We start from the raw sequence: 26,659 nt of genomic DNA on the forward strand, positions 1-26,659 counted from the left end.
CATAGCGTCGGCAACTCGTGGTTTCTCCTGTTACTTCGGAATCGTGCCGGTGCAGCTCTTGCCACAGACGTAATGGTCCCCACGACCAAAGTACGCAATCACAGTTTCTCTTAGACGGATAGTTTAAGCGCTGATGGCCTCGCTGCTATGCGGAGAGCCACGCGCTGTCCACTAATTGTCTTTGCTCTGGCAGCACCCACCAAGTTGCGCTTGGGTGGAGTGCCGTTGTTCAAAACGTGTCGCTTGTTCGACAATTGCCAACGACTGCGACCGATACCGACCCTACACAAGCCGCCTTACGCACATTTCCCCATGACATTCAGTTGGAAGCACAATAAATAACTTCATAAAATGCAAATTTGTACCGGATTTCTTAGGATTGTCACCGACTTGTTTCTAGCTGCACAGTTACTAAGACTCCTCTACGAATTTCAGACTGTCTACTTGTTAAACAATACGGGAAGAAAACAACAGTTCCATAGAACATATTCACTTTCCACTGAAATTCCACTGCGGAGTGTCGGTGACGCCAAGATGAATTTGGGGGAACTCCTCGACAGAGAGATACGCACCCTCGCACTTAGTCTTATCTCTGGAAAACTTTTTATCCTGTTTTTCCATATTTTGTGACTGCTTAATCCCATATTTTTTTCTTTTTTTTTTCTCAGGATAGGACGAGCCGCACATCAATGGTGCCCTTATTCTTATCATTAGTTAACGTTCGGCACAATTTGCACGATAAGATTACTACATGCTAGAATTACTATCTGCCTGCTAAGATAAACTTGTATGTTCCTTCAAGGGCATGCATAATTTAACGTCAAAGTTGCATGTTTATTAGTTCAGTGGACCAGTCACTTGGTGTTGGATTGCTTCTTCCTTCGCTTTGGCCATAATTACGACGTCGTAAGAACTTCAACGCAGTCACGATACACATGTCTCAACCCAGCTCCTCAGTAGCAGCTTAAGTCTTTTTCTTATCTTTATGTCACCACTCATGTCAAGAGTATGTATTCTAAATTAATTCATGTATTCTCTTTTAATCGTTAGGATTTTATTAAATAATTTATTTATGATAATGTTATACACTTAAGAGCCAAAGAAACTGGTACACTTGCCTAATATCGTGTAGAGCACCCGCGAGCACGCAGAAGTGCGGCAACACGACGTGGCATGACTCGAGAAATGTCTGAAGTAGTGCTGGAGGGGAATGACACCATGAATCCTGCAGAGCTGACCATAAATCCGTAAGAGTACGAGGGGGTGGAGATCTTTTCTGAACAGCACGTTGCAAGGCATCCCAGATATCCTCAATAATGTTCATGTCTGGAGGTGATTTCGTGGACAGCGGAAGTGTTTAAACTCAGAAGAGTGTTCCTGGAGCCACTCTGGAGCAACTATGGACATGTAGGCTGTCGCATTGTCCTGCTGGAACATCCCAAATCCGTCGCAATGCACAATGGCCATGAATGGATGCAGGTGATCAGATAGGATGCTTACGTGCGTGTCACCTGTCAGAGTCATGTCCAGACCAATCAGAGGTCCCATATGACTCGAACTGCACACACCCCACACCATTATAAAGCCTCCAACAGCTTGAACAGTCCCCTGCTGACATACAGGGTCCATGGATTCATGAGGTTATCTCCATATCGCTACACGTCCATCCGCTCGATACGGTTTGAAACGAAACTCGTCCGTTCAGGCAACATGTTTCCAGTATACAGTTTGAAACGAAACTCGTCGGGCAACATGTTTCCAGTCATCAAAAGTTCAATGTCGGTGTTGACATGCCCAGGAGAGGCATAGAGCTTCGTGTCGTGCTGTCATCAAGGGTGCATGAGCGGGACTTTGGCTCCGAAAGCCCCGTTTACATATCTCTGTATTTGAATGCGCATGCCTATACCAGTTTCTTTGGAGCTTCAGTGTATTATGCGTATGTAATCTATATTTATTCAGGTATTGTCTTATTCTAAAATTCTCGTTTCACCCATAAGTAAATAGTTGATGTTTCCGATGGCAATAATAGACTATTACATGTATTAACGTAATAGTATCTTGGTGACTCTTATGTCTGCACAAGTCCACATGATTTTTAGAGACTGTCCTTTTCAAAATACACGTTAAAGGTAACTGTATGTAACTTCTCCCTCTTTATAGCGAATTACAGGGGCACAAGTCATTAACAAAGTATCTGAGATATTTCGTTCCTAGAACCTGCACTCCACCACAGCACCCTCCACAAGTCACAGGGCATTGAAAGGACTTGGGCAGCGAATGAAGGGAGAAAGTCCTGCTAAGGTCCCGCCATCCCACTGTGTGAGAGGCTAACAAGACGCTTAGCAGCTACGTGCCAGACCGGCTTTGACTATCTACTAAGAGGCTCTCCTTGGGGGTCGCCATAGGCCGCTGCCCTGCTGCTGGGCCACCTCCCACCCCACCCCACCCCACCTCCCCCAGGGTAAATGCAGCTACACACCAAAGCAGGCTGCCGGCCGGAGTGGCCGAGCGGTTCTAGGCGCTACAGTCTGGAACCGCGCGGCCGCTACGGTCGCAGGTTCGAACCCTGCCTCGGGCATGGATGTGTGTGATGTCCTTAGGTTAGTTAGGTTTAAGTAGTTCTACGTTCTAGGGGACTGATGACCTCAGAAGTTGAGTCCCATAGTGCTTAGAGCCACCATAGCAGGCTGTGGCCGGCGTCACAGGACACTAAGACCATTGCAGGCGCGCTGACAGATGGCATGTGCCTGTGCACGTGGCTCGACTGTCCAACCAGCTCCTAACAACAGGAGCGGCTCTGGCATCTCCAGACGGCGGACGCACGCCACGCCAGAGCCGGCAACTGCAGTTATGCGCCGCCGATCATCACAACAATACCAAATGACATACTCCTCCTGACACCCCATTACACTCCCTCTCTGATGCTACACCCGCACCTACCCTGCCATAAACCAAGTGAAACAACACTACTTCACATGTGTGAAACACAAAGCAAGTGTTGAAATCATGTGGAGCCAATCAGGGAATGATTATATAACAGAAGCACAGTGCCACAATCCTTTTAACGCTCGTATCCATTGACAGACATGTACGTTTCACTTTTTTTTTTTTGACAGGCTATTAATGACTGGTCATATTCATTAAGAATATTTCATACAGTTTTCAACTATCGCATATTACTATGTATATGTGTTTCTTCTAACTGTCATTTACTTATACTACATTGAAGCACCAAAGAAACTGGTATAGGCATGCGTATTCAAATACGGAGACATTTAAACAGGCAGAATACGGCGCTGCGGTCGGCAAAGCCTATATAACACATGTGTCTGGAGCAGCTGTCAGACAGTTACTGCTGCTACAATGGCAGGTTATCGCGAGTTAAGTGAGTTCGAACGTGTATGCCATGAATATCAGGCATCCGGTAAAACATCAAACCTCCGACATCCTTGCGGCTGGAAAAAGATCCTGCAAGAACGGTACCAATGAGGACTGAAAAAATAGTTCACTGTGACAGAAGTGCAATCCTTCCGCAAATTTCTGCAGATTTCAATGCTGGGCCATCAACAAGGTCAGCGCGCGAGCCATTCTATGAAACATCATCGATATGGGCTATCGGAGTCGATGGCCCAGTCGTGTACCCTTGATGACTGCGCGAACAAAGCTTTATGCCTCGCCTGGGCCCATCAGCACTGACATTGGGCTGGAAATTTATTGCTTGATCGGACGAATGTCGTTTCAGATTGTACCAAGCAGATAGGCGTCTACAGGTATGGAGACAACCTCATGAATCCATGGACCCTGTGTGTCAGTAGGGGACTGTTCAAGCTGGTGGAGGCTCTGTAATGGTGTGAGGTGTGTGCAGTTGGATTGATATGGGGCCATTGATACGCGTAGATACGACTCTGACAGGTGACACGTCCGTAAGCATCCTGATTCATCACTTGTATCCATTCATGTCCATTGTGCATTCCGACGGACTTGGGCAATTCCAGCAGTACAATGCGACACCCACACGTCCAGAATTGCTACAGAGTGGCTCCAGGAACACTCTTATGAGTTTAAACGCTTCCACTGGCCACCAAACTCTCCAGACACGAACATTATTGAGCATACCTGGGATGCTTTGCAATGTGCTGTGCAGTAAAGATCCCCACCCCCTCGTACTCTTACGGATTTGTGGCCAGCCTTGTACGGTTCAGCACTACTGCTCCGATTTGTCATAGATTTGCGTCAGCATTGTACTCGGCAAACACGGTATTGATACGGTGTCTAAACTAGCAACAAAGGTGCGCGAATATTTGAACACTACGAAGGAACTACGCTTGCTGCTTGCCGCAGCAGGAGTATATAAAATGCTGTGCACTTGTGGTGAAGTGCACATAGGAGCTACAGAAAGAAGCATAAACATCCGCCTCAAGGAACACAAGAACAATTGTCTCCTGGGCGAGACGGATAAATCACCAGCAGCAGTACACAAACCAGAGCTAATAAACCACCTTTTCATTTCCCTGGCTCACTTGTTATAATGAAAAGGCTCGCCGTGGAAGCCAAAAACTAGAACCAAGCATAAGCACACAAAAGAAAGTTAGGTATTATGCAACTGTTGCTCAACGCAGTCTAATCTGAATCCTTTTAATGCATATCTGCCTCCTTGCCATTTTAATGTCCTCCAGTCATTCATATTCTTCCCACCCCTACTTCGTCCTCTTCCTTATTTTTTCCCTCTTGTAACTGCGCACACACCATAACGGCGGTCAGATAACGCACCCAGGCTGCGATATCCTACAGCAGAGCAACAGCTTGGGTTCCACTTCCAAGAGGACAACACAGTGAGCCCCTCTACAGTTTTCTTCATACTTACAGAATTTGGAGATCAGTGACAGGACATTATCTTCTTAACCCTCGCAAGCTTCTGACGCTTTCAATTGCAATCAAGACTTTAATAAAGATGGCAAAGGTAATGTTAATCAGAACAATGGGAGGAGAAATGGTCTAAATAACAATTGATTTATTCATTCTTAACGTCACATGACAAAAGATGGCTAAAGAAACGCCACACTAACATTTTTATTTGACAAACGCTTTCAATAATGTGGGGTCTATAGTTAACAAAGTGATCAGCTGGGATCAACACACCACACTAACCAGTATTGATCACTTTGTCTGACTTCATAAATGTGAATCCGTGGCATGGCACAAAACTACGCCACTATCTAGCATCTATACTCTACTGTTCCATAAAGAAAAATATGGTTCCAAAGAACAGGGAACTGAGAAGCATATATTGCAGCCCTACCCTTAAGCAGGTGAGGGCAGCATAGCACGACGCAGTCGCTGACTGAAGTTATGGACAGCGACAATCTGTTATTAAAGGCGCGCGCCCAGAAGTACACAAACACGTGGTCTCACATTTGGCTGATTCGGAACGCAGGTACTTCCCCATGAGCCTCTGAAATACCGATGGATTCCAGTGTGCAAGTGGAACCGTTTGCTGGTCTACCAAACCAATTTGACTCCGAGACACGACTATGCGTGATAGAATATATCAAATGTTTAGACAACCAACTCAAAACAAATAAGTACACCCACACATCAATCGTGTGCATAATACACAATACCTCTGACAATTCAGACGGTGACTGGCACAGGCTGTAAGTGGCACACTAGCAAAGGAAGCAAGTCTCACTGTTTAGGTAAAGACCTTCCATTCTTTATTAGCAATGTGTCAGTAAAAGAGTTAGTTCTCTTTCTCTCAGCTTTCCTCGCCAGCTCAGTAGCATATCACATTCACATGCTTAGACTACACCCACGTTAGCACAAGCCAATCACGAGCTGGAGCTCGGCATTCGAAGCTGGGAGACTGCCCCCTGCTCTGCATACGCAGAGTTGACCAGCCAGCGACTTTAAAAATTAATTGGGAGAGAAGGAAAAAGATTCTGCTTCACAGCCTCTTTCCCACTCGTTTATGCCGTGTCTCTGCTAATAGCAAAAATGGTTCAAATGGCTCGGAGCACTATGGGACTCAACTGCTGTGGTCATAAGTCCCCTAGAACTTAGAACTACTTAAACCTAACTAACCTAAGGACAGCACACAACACCCAGCCATCACGAGGCAGAGAAAATCCCTGACCCCGCCGGGAATCGAACCCGGGAACCCGGGCGTGGGAAGCGAGAACGCTACCGCACGACCACGAGATGCGGGCTGCTAATAGCATGACCTGGATGGAACCACAGCCCTCCGTGAAAGGATCATTATCTCTCCTGTTGCGTCCACTTCGAACTTTCCAAAGAATGGCCATAAACTCGCTAAAAGCCTCATACCTTCACGATGTTTCAGTTTGTTGCGATTAGAATGGATATTTTTCTTATTCAGCTTTAGGTTGTCTGCGCTGTAACAAATTCGTACGCAACAATATCATTCTCGCTGCCAATGTATTGTCGTTTGGATGGGACGAGTGTTTCGTGATTACCTCAGTGTCACTTATCACGCAGTTAGCGGGATTTACGTCTAGGTTACTCAGCTTACAATATACCGTATGATATAAAACGTTCTCTTGTTCAAAATTATCGTCAGGATCATCGGATAGATCGTCAGTTTCAGATGAATTAAGGATCTCTATAACTTCATCTTCTGTAAGTGGCCTTTGTCTGTCTTGGTCTCGGGGCATTGTGAAATCACCGTAAGATGTCTAAAAAGACAGCGAAATAATGTCCTAAATTTTTGTGCTATTACAAACTTTCAGAGTCCTCATTTCGAGACGTGTATAAAGTTATAAATATGTCACTTACCTTTCGTCCTGAAAGACACCTTTAGTTTTCACATTCAAGAATGCACCTTTCTACGCACAAATAATTTTTTTACCTAAACTCAGAAGATATTAACAGGCTGATGGAAGGTAAAAAGATTACTGGGAAGTGTCGATGTAACTGTTCACATTCAGTTTTGTTTTGTAGTACCACAGATTGACAGGAGATGTCGACACTGTTCTCAAATAAACTCTCTGCTTGTGACAATATGAAGACAACAACTACAAATGACAAAATTTAAAGAATTTTAATATACTAAGCATCTATTTAGTATGGCAAGGGCCTTGCCGCAATGGATACACCGGTTCCCGTGAGAAGTTAAGCGCTGTCGGGCGTGGTCGGCACTTGGATGGGTGGCCATCAGGGCTGCCATGCGCTGTTGCCATTTTTCGGGGTGCACTCAGCTTCATGATGCCAATTGAGGAGCTACTCGACCGAATAGTAGCGGCTTCGGTCACGAATACTATCATAACGACCGGCAGAGCAGTGTGCTGACCCCACGCCCCTCCTATATCCATCCTCCATTGAGGATGACACGGCGGTCGGATGTTCCCGGTAGGCTACTCGTGGCCTGAAGACGGAGTGCTTTTTTTTATCTATTTAGTATGGCCTTATATGAGGACACCATGACCGAAAGGATTAAACCACTAAGCTGCAATTATAAAAAAAATGGCCTTTGAAAATTAGAAAATTGCCTGACGTTGTCAGGAAAACAAAATTTGAAGCATTTTGATAGAAACGCTTGCAGCTGAATGCATACTGTGTCAGTCTTGTTCCTGCGAGGTAATTGATTCGAGTCTCCCTGCGAAAAATTTTTCTAATTTTATTTATTAATTTCATATTTATGATCAAACATGCTCTACAAGCAATAAAAACGTCTATTCGATCAAAAAAATAATTAAAACGCTACAGGGCTGTAGTTCAGCCAGTGGTAACATACTCAAGTGAAACTCTTTTTTAAAGCCAACCCTGAGAAACGGAATCAACGAAGTTCTGCAAAGAGAGTAACTAGAGCAATTACAAATAAAAGTCTCAGACAGAGGGTTAATGAATAATAGTGCCAAATGAAATAGTGTTCAGGTAACTGGAGAATGTGAGAGAGAACATATAACACAGGGATTTTTTGCTTTGGTTATATCATAAGGAGACCAGGAAATAAATCAACAAGAAGAATTACATAGGATATTTTGACTAAAGTTCAGTCTTGATCACACCATTTATGTTTCAGTGACATAGGTAACCGGTTTCGGAGACCCATGGCTCCCTTAGGATGGTAGGCGGAGCTCTCCTCAGCTGCTACGAAGTCAACTGATCAGTTTACCATAATTACATAGGACTCCTGGAATCTAGAGCAACAGGTAGGACGGATCAAAGAAATTACAAAGGATGTGGAAGAAACAGAAAAAAAGAATAAAACAACAACAGAAAGTCTCAAAAAATTCAAAAAACTATAAAATATGATTTAAACCAAAAATAGACAGATGGCACACAGTGAAAAGTGTATTTACAGATGAGGAAAGACAGAAAAGATCAAACCCAATGAAAAGATATTGCGCAGTGTGGAAAGAATGAAACATGCACTTATCGAAAAAGATGACAAGAAATTGATTGACTTAAGTGGTCCAATGAGACCATAAAAGTGAAATAAACAATAATTCCAAATCGGAATGTTAATAACATGAAAATGAGAGCATTTAAAATTAAAATTTGGTACGAATTCGATAAACATCCGTTTTTATAATAATAAGTCACTTCATATGTTCATCAAATTATAATTTATTTTTAGGTGATTAGTGATTGAATATAAAATGATATTTACATTAAAAATTCATTTTATTTTTACTAAAACGCATGCAAAAATTTGAATAAAAAATTATTTTAATAAAAAATAATTTGAAAAAAAAAGAGTCCACCAGCGACAAATTCCATACACAGGTAATGTTTCACTTCTTAGCGTTTGAAAATAGTGTAACGTTTAAACTCGATCTTTTTCGGGTTTTCTGCTTTGGAAAATGATGTCCGGGCGCTATATCAGTTAGTTCCTGAGGTATCCCGCCCCCCCCCCCCCAATTCCCTCCAATATTATATTGGTGATCCCTTGATGTCTTAGAATGTGTCCTATCTCTAATCAGGTTGTGCTATAATTTTCTTTTCTCTCCACTTGTATTCAGTACCTCTTCATTAGCTATATAATATACCCGTTTAACTTTCAGCACTGTTCTGTAACACCACATTTCAAAAGTTCTTGTCTAAACTGCTTTTCATCCATGTTCCGCTTGTATACATGGCTACACTCCAGACAAATACTTCGAGAAAAGAAGTCCTAACAATTAAATCTATAATCGATGTAAAGAAATTTCTTTTCTTCTGAAACGCTTCTCTTTCCATTGCCAGTCCAAATATTATGTCGTCTCCGCTTCGGCCAACATCTGTCATTGTGCTGCCCAAATAACAAAACTCATCTATTGCTTCATGTATCTCGTTTCCTAATCTAATTCCCTCAGCATTATTTGATTTAATTCGACTACATTCCATTATCCTTATTTTGCTTTTGGTGATGTTCATCTTATATGCTCCTTTCAAGATACTGTCAATTTCGTTTAACTACTCGTCCAAGTTCTTTGCTGTCTCTGACAGAATTACGTCATCCCCAAACCTCAAAATTTTTATTTCTTCTCCTTGAACTTTAATCGCTACCCCAGATATTTCTGTTGTTTTCCTGCTGCTTGCTCAATGTACTGATTAAATAACATCGGAGATAGGCTACAACCCTGTCTCACTCCCTTCTCAACCACTGCTTCTCTTTCCTTCCCCTCGACTCTCATACACTGTTCAGCCAGAACATTATGGCCACCGGCCGACTAGCGATAAAAAGCCTGCCAGGCGATAGCACCGTCACCGGGCGAGGAATGACTGCTAGTCAGACACACGCACGGTGCGTGTCGTGTCTGTCCGTGTTTAGAACGGGTAAGGCGCTCGATCTATCTGAGTTTTTCCGAGGGCAGATTTTGACGGCCCGGACGCTCGGCACTAGCGTTTCGGACACCGCACATCTTGTTGGGTGTCGAGAAATGTTGTGATAAGTGTCTTCAACACGTGGTGAAACCAAAGTGAAACCTCGTCTAGGCGTCGTGGGGTAAAGCGGTCACCCCTCGTTAGAGATGTCGGGCGTCGTTGGCTGGGCGGATTGGTAAAACAGGACAGGCAGTGAACTGTACGAGAACTAACGTCAGATTTTATCGCTGTACAGAGTACAAGTGTGTCTGAACACTCAGTGCACCGAATACTCCTAACGATGAGCCTCCGCAGTTAATAACTCATGCATGTTAACATCACGACATTGGCAACTATGACTGAAATGGGCACTGGACTTTGGGGCAGTGGCAGGGTGTTTCATGGTCTGTCGAATCCCGATACCTCCTTCATCATGCCAATGGAAAGTCTCGAGCAAAGCGCCATGACGGTCAAGGAGTATTATACAACGGTTGAAGACCACGTACACCCCTCCATGACGATTATGTTTCCCTAGAGCAGTGGCATTTTTCAACAAGATATAAGCGCCACCTTACGAGGCCAGGAGTGTGATGAAGTAGTTCGGAGAAGACAGTGGCGAGTTCCAGTTGATGTGGCGGCTCCCCAACTCTCCAGAAGTGAACCCAGTCGGACACATTTGGGATGTGATTGAACGTGGCGTCAGAGCTCATCGCCCCCCCACTCCCTCCTAGGAATTTACGGGAATCAGGTGACTTGTGCGTGCAGATGTGGTGCCAACTCCCTCCCTCCTACCGAGGCCTCATTGCTTCCATGACACGATGCGTGGCCGCTGTTATCAGTTCCAGATGCTATTAGGTGGGTGGTAATAGTGCTCTGTCTAATCAGATGTTCAAATGTGTGTGAAATCTTACGGGTCTTAACTGCTAAGGCCATCAGTCCCTAAGCTTACACACTACTTAACCTAAATTATCCTGAGGACAAACACACACACCCATGCCCGAGGGAGGACTCGAACCTCCGCCGGGACCAACCGCACATTTGATAACTGCAGCGCCCTAGACCACTCGGCTAATCCGCGGCTGTCTAATCAGTGCAAGTGCCGTGTGGTTTCCATACAAGTTGTAAATAGCCTTTCATTGCATTTATTTTACCCCTGCTACCTTCCGAATTTCAAAGAGAGTATTCCGGTCAAGGTGCCAAATTATGTCTCTAAGCCTAAGAATCTAAAAATGCTATAAACGCAGATTTGTCTTTCCTTAACCTATCCTCTAACAAGGGAACCTCCCCATCGCACCCCCCTCAGATTTAGTTATAAGTTGGCACAGTGGATAGGCCCTGAAAAACTGAACACAGATCAATTGAGAAAACAGGAAGAAGTTGTGTGTAACTGTGAAAAAATAAGCAAAATACACAAACTGAGTAGTTCATGGGAAGGTATGCAATATCAAGGACACTGGAGACGCAGGAGCCTCGTGGTCTCGTGGTAACGTTGGCACCTGCGGAGCGAAAGGTTCTTGGTTCAAATCTTCCATCGAGTGAAAAGTTTAATATTTTATTTTCAGTTTGTGTGACAAACTCTTATGTTTTCATCACTTTTTTGGGAGTGATTATCACATCCACAAGAATACCTAAATCGGGCAAGGTAGAAGAATCTTTTTACCCATTCGCCAAGTGTACAAGTTAGGTGGGTCGACAACATATTCCTGTCATGTGACGCACATGCCGTCACCAGTGTCGTATAGAATATATCAGATGTGTTTTCCTGTGGAGGAATCGGTTGACCTATGACCTTGCGATCAAATGTTTTCGGTTCCCATTGGAGAGGCACGTCCTTTCGTCTACTAATCGCACGGTTTTGCGATGCGGTCGCAAAACACAGACACTAAAATTATTACAGTGAACAGAGACGTCAATGAACGAACGGACAGATAATAACTATGCAAAAATAAGGAAAGTACAATTTTCACTTGAGGGAGGACTTGAACCAAGGACCTTTCTTTCGGCAGCCGCTCATGCTAACCACGGGACCACGGCGCTCCTGAGCCCACTTCGTCCTTGATGTTGAATATCTTACACATGGACTACTCAGTTTGTATATTTTGGTTATTTTTTCACAGTTCCACACAACTTCTTCCTGTTTTCTCAATTGATTTGTGTTCAGTTTATCAAGGCCTATCCACTGTGCCAACTTATAACTAAATCTGAGAGGGGTGCGATGGGGAGGTTCCCTTGTAAGATAAGCCGTGGGCTTAGTATTGCCTCGCGTGTTCCTACATTTCTCCGGAATCCAAACTGATATTCCCCGAGGTTGACTTCCATCAGTTTACAGATTCCAGTGTAAAGAGAATCTAAGAGAGCGAGTCCAGTCAGTACCGTCGTTAGACGAACTGGTGGGCAGATGTGAGAGTACCGCGGCAGCTGGGTAGCCCGCGCGCGCGCTCCCGTCACCCGCAGCTGGGCGCTGCGCCGCGTGTTTGTCGCGGTAATAGCTCCCGCCAGCTCAACACTGCGGCAAACGGCGCGGGAGGCCGCGACCTCGGCGGATGAGTCGGCCGCGTCGCCGGAGAGCCTCGTCCGAGGTCGCGCCGGAGTTTGCTCTCGCTAAGCGCAAAGAAAAGCTGCGCGCCCACGGCCGCCATTGTTCAGCGTCGCGTGCGGGGGTCCGTGTTTGCGCCCGAGAGCAAACTGCGGACTAACGGCTCTCTGTTATCGCTTTAACAACTGCAAACAGCGCGCGGGTAAACAGAATGCACTGTGCATACGTCTGGCGTCAGCACGCGCAGCTGATCGGGCGAAGTTCGCGAAAGCCAATGCGGCGGTCAATGATTCCGGCGGGATATGTCTGGCAGCGAGCTAGGCGCCCCGCTCTGGGGTTGGTAGCACTTCTCGCAATGCAGTGTTCAACGGTTCCATTCTCTAGCATACACATGGTTTGCAAGTGGCTCCAGACAGGTTGGAAAGCCCCTATCTTAAACAATGTAAAATTTATTCACGTAAAAGGCGCCTTTTCACAGAAACTATCGGGAATAATAACTTGAAAAAAAAAAGAACACTTGAACGGCAAACATTTCTAACTGCTTTAATAGAGGGACTTCTAAATGTATTGAGTAGTTCAAAAATAATAATCAGTTTCGTAAAAAGTGGACAAACAATTAAAAACTGTCTACACTTTTTTATGGACAGCTCTAACTTCTTTGAGATTTACAAAACAAGAAATCCCCTGTGTTAAAATATGCACAATTCTCCAATGCGTACCACATTTAAGTGCCTGGCAGACTGTTCATCGAACCACCTTTAAGTTACTTCTCTTCTGTTCCGCTCTACAACAGCCCCCGTGAAAAACGAACACTTAAATCTTTGGCCGGCCGGGATTGGCCGAGCGGTTCTAGTCGCTACAGTCTGGAACCGCGCGACCGCTTCGGTCGCAGGTTCGAATCCTGCCTCGGACATAGATGTGTGTGATGTCCGTAGTTAGGTTTAAGTAGTTCTAAGTTCTAGGGGACTCATGACCTCAGCAGTTACGTCCCATAGTGCTCAGAGCCATTGGAACCATTTGAACTTAAATCTTTCCGCATGAGCTCTGATTTTCCTTATTTTATTATAATGATCATTTCTTCCTATGTAGGTGGGCGCCAACAAAATATTTTCACAGTGTCAGGGAAAATTCAGTGATTGAAATTTCGAGATAAGGTCCTGCCGCAGCCAAAAACGCCTTTGTTTTAATGACTGCCACACAAATTCGCTTATCATGACCGTGGCGTGGCACTCTCTCCCTGATTTCGCAATAATACGAAACAAGCTGCGCTTCTTTGAACTTTTTCGATGTCCTCCGTCAATCCTATCTTACGCGTATCCCACCCCGTTCAGCAATACTCCAGAAGAGGCTGGACTAGCGTAGTGTTAGCAGTCTCTCTAATAGACCTGTTAATTTTCTAAGTGTTCTGCCTATAAATCGTAGTCTTTGGTTTGCTCTTCCCACAACATTATCTATGTGATCGTTTCACTTTAAGTTATTCGCAATTGTAATGCCTAAGCATTTAGTTGAATTTATAGGCTTTTGATTTATGTGATTTATTGTCTAACTAAAATTTGCCGGATTCCTTTTAGTGCTCACGCGGATGATTTCACACTTTTCATTATTTGGGGCCAGCTACCACTTTTTGAACCGTACAGATATCTTCTCTAAATCTTTTGCAATTCATTTTGATCGTCTGATGACATTACATGACGGCAAATAACACCATCATCTGCAAACAGTCTAAGAGGGCTGCTCAGATTGTCTCCTAAATCGCTTATGTAGATCAGGAACAACAAAGCGGCTATAACACTTCTCGTTTACAAGATGATTGACCGCCAGTTATTACGAACGCTGTAATTCTGAGCAAATTCTAGAAATAAGGAGCTGATAAAAAGTGCATTTTATTCTTGAAACATACAACTTACACGAAACAGCCACTAAAGTTGTCCCTGATTGATACGGTAGGCTGTCTGCTGGCACTTTCATATTATCTTGCACTTTCCTTTATTCTACTCATCCGCGCTCTTGTGCCCTTAGTTCAAGGTCTCTGAAGCTTTCACTGATGTCATAAGTCTTTCTTTATTAACATTTAAAATTTTATTCACTGTGAAACAACCAACAGTTTGTAGTAGTCTTTCAAGGCTACACACATCGTAACATTTCCTCTCCCGCCTGAGGTTCGAATCCTCCCTCGGGCATGGGTGTCTGTGTTGTTCTTAGCATAGGTTACTTGAAGTTATTTTAAGTAGTGTGTAAGTCTAGGGACTGATGACCTCTGGAGTTTATCCCTTAAGAACTCACACACATTTGAACACTTTTTTGTAACATTTCCTTTGGTGAACGTTTAAGATTTCAGCCTGTCCAGACCCCCTTAAATGAGACAAGTCTATTCAACATGGGTGGATTTACTAAACAGTAGACAATTTGACATTATGTTAGTATGTCACAGAGCACATTTGTAATTCTATCTTTCCTCGCGTTTATTTCGTAGCACGGGGTTCACTGTTTTCATAATTTGGTAAATTTATTTCATTATAATTTTGTGACAGGATGTCGTTTCTGTCGGCACGGCGTTGGGAAAAACTGGACTTACTGGCATATAAAATTAAAATAAGAAAATATGAAGCTGTAACCGGTTCCTGTTGATCCCTCGCACAGCTGCAGTGAGATGCACAACTAGTTGCGGGCGTCGTGATAGTTATCCTTTCACCGCGTTCCAAGTAGGTGGTTACAAACAATAAAAACTTAAATAACCGCTTACATACATGGCGAAGAAAAATATGTGTTATCGCATAGCGTGATTTACATTCATTTTAAGCCAGACTAAATTTAGCAGATAAAAAGACACACCTACGCTCGGGATCGAATCCTCCATTCTAATGTTCCTGAACCAAAAACTCTACCCGTTGTACTAACTGGACACTGCAGTTACAAGGTATTCAAAGAAGATATCTGTGTGTGTGTGATTACTGTGTTGCTAAGTCCACATTCTTTCTAATGAAACTATGCTCAGGACGAAATTTAGTTACAATTTTTTGTTTTGCTTGCATATAGAGAACGGCACCATGAAGTCACAGCGTAGTAATTTTTCTTTGCCCTGTATGAAACCATAGACAGGAGGAGAAAACCATGAAATTTATTTGGTTGTATTATTCTCCTTCATCTTCCGTCACTAAGCGATTTTTTTATGAGTTAGGTACATCTCTTCGGGGAAGAAAAAAATATCTGACATGTTGTATAAAACATTCTCGGACTTCTTGCCGCGTTAGTTTCCACGACTACCTCCATCGTCTTCGTCAGTTTCTTCTGATGGAGGCAATCGTTGAAAGCTTGAGGTTTTACCCTGGACTGATGCGGCAAGAAGACAATATTTTCTACAAGAGTGCCGTCGCGAAAGACTTCTTTCTCATGTCTGACATAACACACTGCTCGGCACGTAGTCTCCGTACATCCAATTCTGTTCGTTCAGAAGATGGCAGTTATATACCTAACAGTGAACAGGATTTTTTTTTCTACAGTTAGTGCTTCTATTCTCTTTGAAATTCTGAAGTAGCGGGGGTAAAACACAGGGAGTGAGAGACTATGTCCAACTTGTACAGAAACCAGACGGCACTTACAAGGGAACCTCCCCATCGCACCCCCCTCAGATTTAGTTATAAGTTGGCACAGTGGATAGGCCTTGAAAACTGAACACAGATCTATCGAGAAAACAGGAAGAAGTTGTGTGGAACTACGAAAAAATAAGCAAAATATACAAACCGAGTAATCCATGCGCAAGATAGGCAATATCCAGGCAAATGTGAACGGAGGAGCGCCGTGGTCCCGTGATTTGCGTGAGCAGCTGCGGAACGAAAGGTCTTTGGTTCAGGCCTTCCCTCGAGTGAAAATTTTAATTTTTTATTTTCGGTTTACATGACAAACTCTTATGTTTTCATCACTTTTTTGGGAGTGACTATCACATCCACAAGAAAACCTAAATTGGGCAAGGTAGAAGAATCTTTTTACCCATTCGCGAAGTGTATAAGTTAGGTGGGTCGACAACATATTCCTGTCGTGTGACGCACATGCCGTCACCAGTGTCGTATAGAATATATCACACGTGTTTTCCTGTGGAGGAATCGGTTGACCTATGACCTTGCGATCAAATGTTTTCGGTTCCCATTGGAGAGGCACGTCCTTTCGTCTACTAATCGCACAGTACTGCGGTGCGGTCGCAAAACACAGACACTAAACTTATTACAGTGAACAGAGACGTCAGTGAACGAACGGACAGATCATAACTTTGCGAAAATAAAGAAAGTAAATTTTTCACTCGAGAGTAGACTTGAACCCAGGACCTTTCGTTTCGCAGCTGCTCACCCTACCCACGGAACCACGGCGCTCCTAAGTTCACACTCTCCTTGATGTTGCCTATCTTGCGCATGGGCTATTCAGTTTGTATATTTTGCTTATTTTTTCATAGTTCCACACAACTTCCTCCTATTTTCTCGATTGATCTGTGTTCAGTTTTTCAAGGCCTATCCACTGTGCCATCTTATAACTAAAGGTGACGGGGGTGCGATGGGGAGGTTCCCTTGTTAGAAGAGTCGAGGGGCATGAAACAGAAACAGTGGTTTAGAAGGCAGTGAGACAGGTTTGTAGCCTATCCCCGATGTCAGTCAATCTATGTATTGAGCAATCAGTAAAGGAAACAAAAGAAAAATTTGGAGTAGAAGATAAAGTTCAGGGAGTAGAAATAACAACATTGAGGTTTGCCAATGACATACCTATATCGGTGACAGCAAAAGACGCGGAAGAGCAGTTGAACGAAATTGACAGTGTCTTGAAAGGAGCATATAAGATGAACATCAGCAAAAGCAAAACAAAGATAATGGAATGTAGTCGAATTTAATCAGGGGATTAGGGAACGAGACACTTGAAGTAATAGACGAGTTTTGTTATTTGGGCAGCAGAATAACAAATGATGGTCAAAGTAAAGAGGATATATAATTTAGATTGACAGTGGAAAGAAAATCATTTCTGAGAAAAATACATTTGTTAACATCGAATATAGATGTAAGTGCTAGGAAGCCTTTTCTGAAAGTATTTGCATGGAGTGAGGTAAGGAAGTGAAACGTGGATGATAAATAGTTTACACAAGAAGAGAATAGAAGTTTTCGAAATGTGGTTCTACAGGACAATGCTGAAGGTTAGATCGGTCGATCATGTAACTAATGAAGAGTTACTGAATGGAACTAGAGGAAAAAGAAATTTGTGCACAACCTGACTGCAAGAAGGGATCTGTTGGTAGGACACATTGTGAGCCATCAAGGGATAACCGATCTGGTATTGGTGGGGCGTGTGGGAGGTAAAAATCGTACAGGGAGACCAAGGGATGAGTACTGCAAGCAGATTCAGAAGGGTGTAGCCTGCAGTAGTTATTCGGAGATGAAGAGACTTGCAGAGGATAGAGTAGTATAGCGAGAGGCACACACCAGTTTTCGGACTGAAGAGCACAGAAACACTGTTTCTCCTTTAACGAAACACGCTATCTCCAGATATCCAACCAGCTGTGAGCCACACAGTGTTCTCAGACGCGTCACTCCACATAAGTTCCTCAGCAAAGTAGCACAGTGCAATGGTTGCAACTGTACTCACATTTAGGAGGAGCGAGGTTCAATCTCCTTCCTACCATCGACATTTAGGTTTTCTGTGGTTCCCCTGAATCACTTCAGAAGACTGCCTCGATGTTTTCTTTTAACTGCTCTCCCTAGTAACCCTTATTTTCTGTGTGTTATGACGTTGATCCTTTATGTTCCTTCATTGTAGAAAATCTCCTTAATGGGCAGTGGCATCTGGACAACAATAAGATCACCAGATCCGAGCATGTAGCGGAAGTCTTTTCCAATTCTTTCCCAGTGTGTGGCAATTGACAGCTTCGTGAATTAGAGCTCCCCCTCCCGTGAGGTTTTCCACTTCGTAAGGACATTTCAGAGTGGATACCTCAGCACGCATAACTTCCGTGAAATCTCTCTGAAAGCAAGCCCGGTTGAATTCACTGTCCCATCTGCTGGCTAATTCCGAAATGCTCAAGTTTTGTTTCACAAGAGGGCAAGTAATTTGCTCTATTGCTGACACTTATATTTCTTTTAAAATGAACGATTCTAAAAGTAAAGAACGTTTGCTCCTTCCGACTTTTTTTATTCAAGGTTACGAAAGAAAATTTATTTTACAACATATCGTGACGGTTTAGTTACTATCTTCGTAGTTGCCTTTCAAATTTAATCATTTATCGTATCCCTCCACAAGCTTTCCTATGCCTTCTGCACAGTCAGTTGCAGCCAAGTTACTGAACCACTCACTGACGCCCTCTTCCAGTTCGCTGTCATTTCCATAGCGCTTTTCGCCAAAAAAATCTTTGAAGCTGGGAAAAAGGTGGTAGCTGCTCAGGGCCAAGACCGGGTAATAAGGTGGATATTCATAAACTTTCCACTTAAGCAGTCGAAGCAATTCGTTCAACAGTGCAGCAAAATGCAGGCGTACCTTATCGTGAAGAATTCAAATGGTTCAAATGGCTCTGAGCACCATGGGACTTAACATCTGAGGTCATCAGTCCTCTAGGACTTAGAACTACTTAAACCTAACTAACCTAAGAACATCACACACATCCATGCCCGAGGCAGGATTCGAAACTGCGACCGTAGCGGTCACGCGGTTCCAGACTGAAGCACCTAGAACCGCTTGGCCACCTCGTCCGGCCTATCGTGAAGAATCTCAATGCCGTCGGGTAACAATCCACTCCCTCTGAGACTCCGAGTTGAATAACGCGGTATAGTCGGTAAAAGGTCTGACAGCAGGCCGTTCAATTTACAGTCTCTCCTCTAGGTATAAAAACGGCGACGAAGACACCCCATCGGTGCCAGAGCACTGCGGCCATTACCGTTTTGGGGCTCAGGGTTTCTTTCGCCCTGTTTTGGGTAGATCGGGAATGATGCCGTTCCACTGAGTTGAGCTTTGATTCGGGACTTTTTAGCGAATGCCAGATCTTTTTGCCAGTAACAGTGAGGTTAATAAATTCCTCTCCATTCTTGAGACGAGCAAGAAAAGACAGTATAGCAACCAGTCGTGACTTTTTGCGTTCATCTGTCAAAATTCGAGGAACCAACATGGCACATATTTTCTATAGCCAAAATCATCACTAACAATTTGACAATGTCCTGATCGTGAAAGTTCAGGAAAGCACAACTTCAGTCCATCAATAGTGCAGTGAGACTTCCATCCTGTTTTTTTCCTCAGTCCTTGGTTTGAGTTCCTCAGTCACTATAACTGAAGGTCGCGCTTACTGTACGTCATCATAAATATTCGTTAGTTCGCCATTGGACACGATAAACTATTTTCGAACTCAAGCTACATTCATCACTTTCCTATAAACCTCGGTTATATGTGTGTAAATTTCGATATGATGACTTTCTTGCACTCAGAAACCGCGTTTCAGAACGAACTTCATCTTTCGCAGGATCTTTAATTTTGTCACACATTTGAAAACCGCCCACACAAATACACTGACAGAAAAGAAACCGCAACACCAAGTAGGAGTTGTGCGACATAAACGGAAGTTGGTAGACGTGTTTCTACATTTGAAAGATAAGGTCTATTCAAATTTCGCGCTAGTCGCATAAAACTGGCGCTTGTAGCGCCGCTATGTGGACACAGATCAGGTTTGCTGTAAATACGCGCTGTAACGGTCGTGAGCGTTAGTTGCCCTTCAGACTGGACGTGGTTAGTTGATCTTAGTCAAGAATGGCTTTAAGGCGACAATGACGCCACTATCAACACCTCACTGAGTTTGAACCAAGTCGTGGAATACGGCTACGAGAAGGTGGACGTTCATTCTGCGATATTGCAGAAGGACTTGGCAGGAATGTAGCCACTGTACGTGATTGCTGTCAGCAGTGGTCACAAGAATGTACTATTGCAAGAAGACGGAGCTTCGGACGACCACATGGCACTAACGAGAGGGAAGACCATCGTACAGGCTCATGGCTCTGGCGCATCGTAATGCATCTGTAGCAGCAATCTGAGCGGCAGTCGGCTCCAGAGTGACACAAAGAATTGTTACAAATTGGTTAAGGACAGCTTCCAGTCAGTCATCCTGTAGTGTGCATTTCACTGGCCACAAACCAGCGCCACTTGCGGGTTCAATAGTGTGAAGCGAGAGCTGATTGGAGGGCAGGGAGGAGGTTTGTTGAGTTTTCTGATGAAAGCTGGTTCTGCCTCGGTGCCAGTGACGGCCGTGTGTTGGGTAGGAGGTCAGTTGAGGTCCTGCAACCAAACTGCCTGCTCACTATACACAGTGAACCTAATGGTCTGCGGTTGCAAATTTTGTACAACAGGAACACTCTCGTGGTTATCCCACGCACACTGACTGGAAATTGTACAACAGTGCGATTATTCGAATTGTTGCGCTGCCAATCACGAACAGCATTCAGCATTACGGGGGGGGGGGGGGGGGGGGGTAATTTTCCACCAGGATAACGCTAGTCCACATAATGCTGTTTTAACCCGACATGCTCTACAGAGTGTCGACATGTTGCCTTGGCCGGCTCGATCACCAGATTTGTCTCCAATCGAGAACACATGGGACATCATAGGGCGACAACTCCAGCGTATTCCACAAAGAGCATTTACAGTCCCTGTATTGACCGATCAGCTGCAACAGGCATTGAACTCCATCCCACAAACTGTCATCCGGCACTTGTACGAGACAATGCGTCGACGTGTATGTGCATGCATTCAACATTCTGGCACTTTCACCGGTTTTTAATGTACCAGTATTTCCCATTTCCAATGGCTTTTCTTGCGCTTACGTTAACCTGTGAACTTGCAACGTTAATCGCTTTTACGTTACGTATACAAATGTTTCCCGAAATTTTATCACTCGAAAATTAATTATTTTTTGGTGTTGCGATTTTTTCCGTTAGCGTATTAAACGACCGTTCCAGTTCGTTGTTGGCGTTATAGTGGTGCCAAGACCTATGACACGGTGGCGCGGGTGGACTGAGGGCGGCATGAGCCGTTAAATGGAAACGTTCTTCGTTCTTTTATAGCTGCATTCGAAACCTTTGAAAAAACAGAGTGCAGGAACGTTTGTTGAGGCTCAGATTTTCGGAATTACACTCGGGCTCGTGTTCGGCACATGGCTCTGGCACATCGTAATGCATCTGTAGCAGCAGTCTGAGCAGCGGTTGGCTACACAGTGACACAGAAAGCTGTTACAAATTGGCTAAGGACAGCTCCCAGCCAGTCACTCTACAGTATGCATTCCACTGACCCCAAACCACCGCCACTTGCGAGTTCAATGGTGTCAAGCGACCCACACCGGGGTCTCGTATAGTTCTCCCCCTGAAAATCGGTTCCCTACATTTACCCAGCAAACTTTCACGAGAAGCACCTTGTGTTCTTCTAAGGGTTCTCATTTAAGATCACCAGGCATCTCTGCTACACTTTCAAATGGGCTATCCCGACCTGTTAGGATCCTAGAAGCATCTGTCTAAATTCGTTCTGTAAGGTTACTGGTCACGGAAACATTTCGGCGGATTTCTCCCCGCATTTGGTTTGCATGGCAGTTTCTGTGGCGCCTGCTTCAGACCCTACGGTCTGCTTACATGAACAGAGGTGTTCTTTACGAACTTCCAGCATGCTGGAGTAGCTGTGGGTCAGCAACTTCCGTTAATCAGTACAACGAAAAACCAGTCGAAAGCTGCAAATTTTACTTTTTTTATTCACTCGATGACTATTTTCGGGCTGAGACCCATTCTCAAATCATAGAAACATAGTCAAAGGTGGTATTTCCGAAGATTTGAGAACCACGTCAAAAATGTGTAACGAACACTTATCTGTATGCTCTGTAACTGTTCGTTGCACGTTTTTGGCACGGTTTTTTCACATTTTCGGATTACCATTTTTGACTAAGTTACGATGATTTGCGAATGGGTCTCGGCCCGAAACTAGTCATCGAGTGAACAGAAAAAGTAAAATTGCAACTTTCCTCTGGTTTTCCGTTGTACAGAGAGGTGTTCTTTCCTGTAACAAATCTGACTTCTGTGGAATCAGTTCTACGTCTAATTACATGTCCCGCAAGCCAAGTACGGCGCCTAGCGGCGGGTACCCTGTACCATTATCAATCCTATCTTTTGTTGTTACACTCGCAGACAGAGGGAGAGAAACGACTGTCTATATGCCTCCGTATGAGTTCTGATTCCTCGTATCTTACCTTCATGGCCCTTACGCGAAACGTATGTTGCCGGCAGGAGGGTCCTGCAGTCAGCTTCAAACGGCAGTTCTCTAAATTTTCTCAAGAGTGTTCCTCCAAAAGAAGGTCGCCTTCCCTCCAGGGATTCCCATTTGAGATCCCAAAGCATCTCTGTAACACTCGCGTGTTGTTTGAACCTACCTGTAACAAATCTAGTAGCCCCCCTCTGAATTGCTATGATGTCTTTCTTTAATTCGACCTGGCGCGGATCCCAAGCATACGAGCAGTACTAAAGAATAGGTCACACCAGCATCAAATATGCGGTCTCCTTTACAGATGAACCACACTCTCCTAAAATTCTCCCAATAAACCGAAGTCGGCAATTCGCCTTCCCCTCCACTGTTCTCACACGCTCGTTCCATTTCATATCACTTTGCAGTGTTACGCCCAGATATTTAAACGACATGATTGTATCAAGCACGAAACTCCTGACGATATATCCGAAGATTACAGGTTTGATTTCTTTACTTAACTGACATAACTTGCATTATTCTACATTTAAAGCCAGCAGCCATTCATCACACCAACTAGAAATTTTATCTAAGTCAGCTTGTGTAACCCTCTAGTCACTCATCTTTGAGACCTGCCCGTACACCGCAGGATCATCACAAACAACCGCAGACCTCTTCCAACTCTGCCAGCCAGATCATTTATGTATATATAAAATAATAGCGGTCTATCACACATCCCTGGGGCACTCCTGATGACACCCTAGTCTCTGATAAACACCCGCTGTCAAGGAAAAACATACTGGGTTCTATTACTTAAGACGTCTTCGAGCCAGTCACACATCTGGAAACTCATGCCGCAAGCTCGTACCCTCGTTAACGGTCTGCAGTGCGTTACCGTGTCAAGTGGTTTTCCGAAATCTAGAAATATGGAATCTGCCTGTTGATCTTCATCCATAGTTCGCAGTATACTTGTGCTATGTGAGAAAAGACATCTGAGTTTCACACAAGCGATGCTTTCTACAACTGTGCTGGTTTGTGGGCATAAGCTTTTCGGCCTCTAGAGAATTTATGATATTCGAAGTCAGAATTCCGTAGCAGATCGATGTTACGGATATTGGTCTGTAATTTTGCGGGTCCGTTCTTTTACCCTTTACTGATTATTTCACCAAAAATGGCACACACGAAATCGCGGTAAGAATTGCGACTTGCGACACTAGATATCAAAGTTTATGTCTTTTTTTCTTTCTGGTAAATAGATTTTAGACGTGCCATTTACCAGCTGTTCAGTGTGAAGGCCAGCATCTATTGACTAACAGGTAAATACAAAAATCTGAGACCGGAAAAGAGCAAAACGCGACTTACTTCTTGCCCTTATTGCCATTAGTCCCAATAAAGCTCTCTGAAACAGAGCGCATTGTTCTCTAACAAACAAAAACTGTAGGAAATAACTGGTATTAGATTGTTTATAAGCCAGTACGGAGAAATGATGTACACTTTCAGATTTTTACGACAAGCACCAGCAGTCAGTAACACGACCAGTGGCAACAAACAACTGTTAGGCAATTTTAAAAAGGTAGTCAGTACGATAAACAATAGCTTTCCGTCTGTATGTACACAATTTTTGCAGTACTGTCACTTAACAAACACATAATTTGGGAACGGACTAAGACAAAGTACTCAAGGCCTTCCAACCAAATATTTTAAAGGGCACATAAATTTTCAATGTGAAACAACGAGATGCGAGAAAGAAATTCCACATGATGGCACTCCTGAATAAAACACAATTAAAATACCACGGCTAAGCCTCTAATGTGTTATTTCTTCTCCTTGAACTTTATTTCACTTCACATTTTTCTTTGATTTCGTATATTGCTTGCTCAGTTTATAGATACATGATGCGTAATCTTATTTAGATAAAAACGTTTTTAGAGCAACAAAATTTTCGCGATTCATGTGATACCACAAGGGAGCATACACCGAATAGGTCTCAGAAATCAAACAGACTTTAATTCCGCTGACCACTGTCCGGCGTCGATGAAGTCGGCTGCACTCAGCCCCCAGCCTTTTAACTTACCAGGTCGACAGTGAAAGAAGATGAGTGTTTCTGGGCAGCACACAATATACTTGATGCTAATGCTAACAACAACCGTTCAGCAAAAAAAAAGTAGGGACTGTCGCAGGTGTATAGTTAACAAATTTAAGTAATTTAGAACTTACTAATTTATGTTTCTTTATGTTAAAAAGTGTAATGTAATTAATTTGGCGCTTTATATGTGAGAGTTCAGTAACAATTTTATATGTAAGTGATTACAAATCATGGAATTAATGTCACATTTGATTGTCAATTTGGGAAAGTAATGTATCAGATCTTCCATCATTATAAAGTGTCAGTATTAGGTTCGATCGAAGAGGTTAAATTCTCAGGATGTTCTCAAGGTGTTTATCAGTGTTCTTGGTTCTATTTTTATTACTTGTGTGCTTTACTCTTGAAAATGACTGTCCACAAACGTATGTGCTTCGAAACAAAGATGACATAACACATGACTGTGCAGCAAGGAATATTTCTCTTTGGGCAGGTATGATTTGTAAAAGTCGAAGAAAGATACATGATCAGTTTTTTTCTTTTATTTGTATGTCAGACTGCAACTCTATGCATTCCACCTGAAATCCATCTCACAACATATCTACATTGTTCGTAAAACGCGCCGCATAAAATACAAAAATTTTATTATTTTTTCGAAAATTCTGCACTCTACTTTTGAATTTTTGCATCAAATCGAAAAGTATGGCTGCGTACGTCATCCCGTCTTGAAGATTATGCTTCAGTTTCTCGTAACACTTCACATGAACGGAATTTCACGGAATCTTTTTTTATTTTATATATATATTTTTTACACGATCGTGTGATGGACGCTCACTTCTTGAGCCGCATTGATACTTGCTTTGGGCTGCATGCGGGCCGCCCCCTGTCACGAGGGATTGAAAGATCAGTCAATGTGACCGACGACGGGCGTCGGCTGAATAGCCCGAAGTCGGTGTTACGGTGGCCGTAGCCTAGAGCGAAACTGTCTTTTGTGCTCCGCCAGCTCATGGAGGCCTCACGTGACTGCGAGAATGAGTCTTACGCAATGTGCTGCTGCTTATAGATGACCATTACGCATAGCAGGAAAACACCGTGAGTGGGTTCCGGAGAGTTTAGTGCGAGCGAACGTAGGTCTCCTGTCGGTAATCCAATGCCCGTGGTCGTGACGGCGGTCAAAGAGAGAGGAGGTAGCGTCGCTGCAGCACTTGGCACATGGAGCCGTACTGCGTAGCATTTCCTACACACGCAGAGCGTCTTGCATAACTGTTACACTATCGCTGACAGCGAACAAAGAGCAAGCGCTAAAGTGAATTAACGTAACACAAACAGAAGGGTTTTCGGTCTGCCTGTACAAAGTCAGAATGCCTCGCTATATGCCGACGTTACCTTTTACACAGCTTAGTGTTAGCAAATGTATCCTATCTAATACTGATATTTTACAAGCTTTCTTATGCCTACTTACAAGGAGCATTCAAGAATTAAGCTTCGCATAAGTGCTCGAAGCACAAAACGCTTTCACTGATTCTGGCAGTACAACATAATATGGCACATACTGTACTGTTCAAATGTGTGTGAAATGGGACTTAACTGCTAAGATCATCAGTCCCTAAGCTTACACACTAGTTAACCTAAATTATCCTAAGGACAAACACACACACCCATGCCCGAGGGAGGGCTCGAACCTCCGCCGTGACCAGCCGCACAGTTCAAAAATGGTTCAAATGGCTCTGAGCACTATGGGACTTAACTACTGTGGTCATCAGTCCCCTAGAACTTAGAACTACTTAAACCCAACTAACCTAAGGACATCACACACATCCATGCCCGAGGCAGGATTCGAACTTGCGACCGTAGCGATCACGCGATTCCAGACTGTAGCGCCTATAACCGCACGGCCACTCCGGCCGGCCAGCCGCACAGTCCATGACTCATACTGTACTACACTGTTTAGTAAAATGATCACTTTGTCTCGGTGGACATGAAACAGAAAGCACCATTAATAGCCCTATTTA

The sequence above is a fragment of the Schistocerca americana genome, chromosome 3 (assembly GCF_021461395.2).
Source record: "Schistocerca americana isolate TAMUIC-IGC-003095 chromosome 3, iqSchAmer2.1, whole genome shotgun sequence".
NCBI lineage: Eukaryota > Metazoa > Arthropoda > Insecta > Orthoptera > Acrididae > Schistocerca > Schistocerca americana.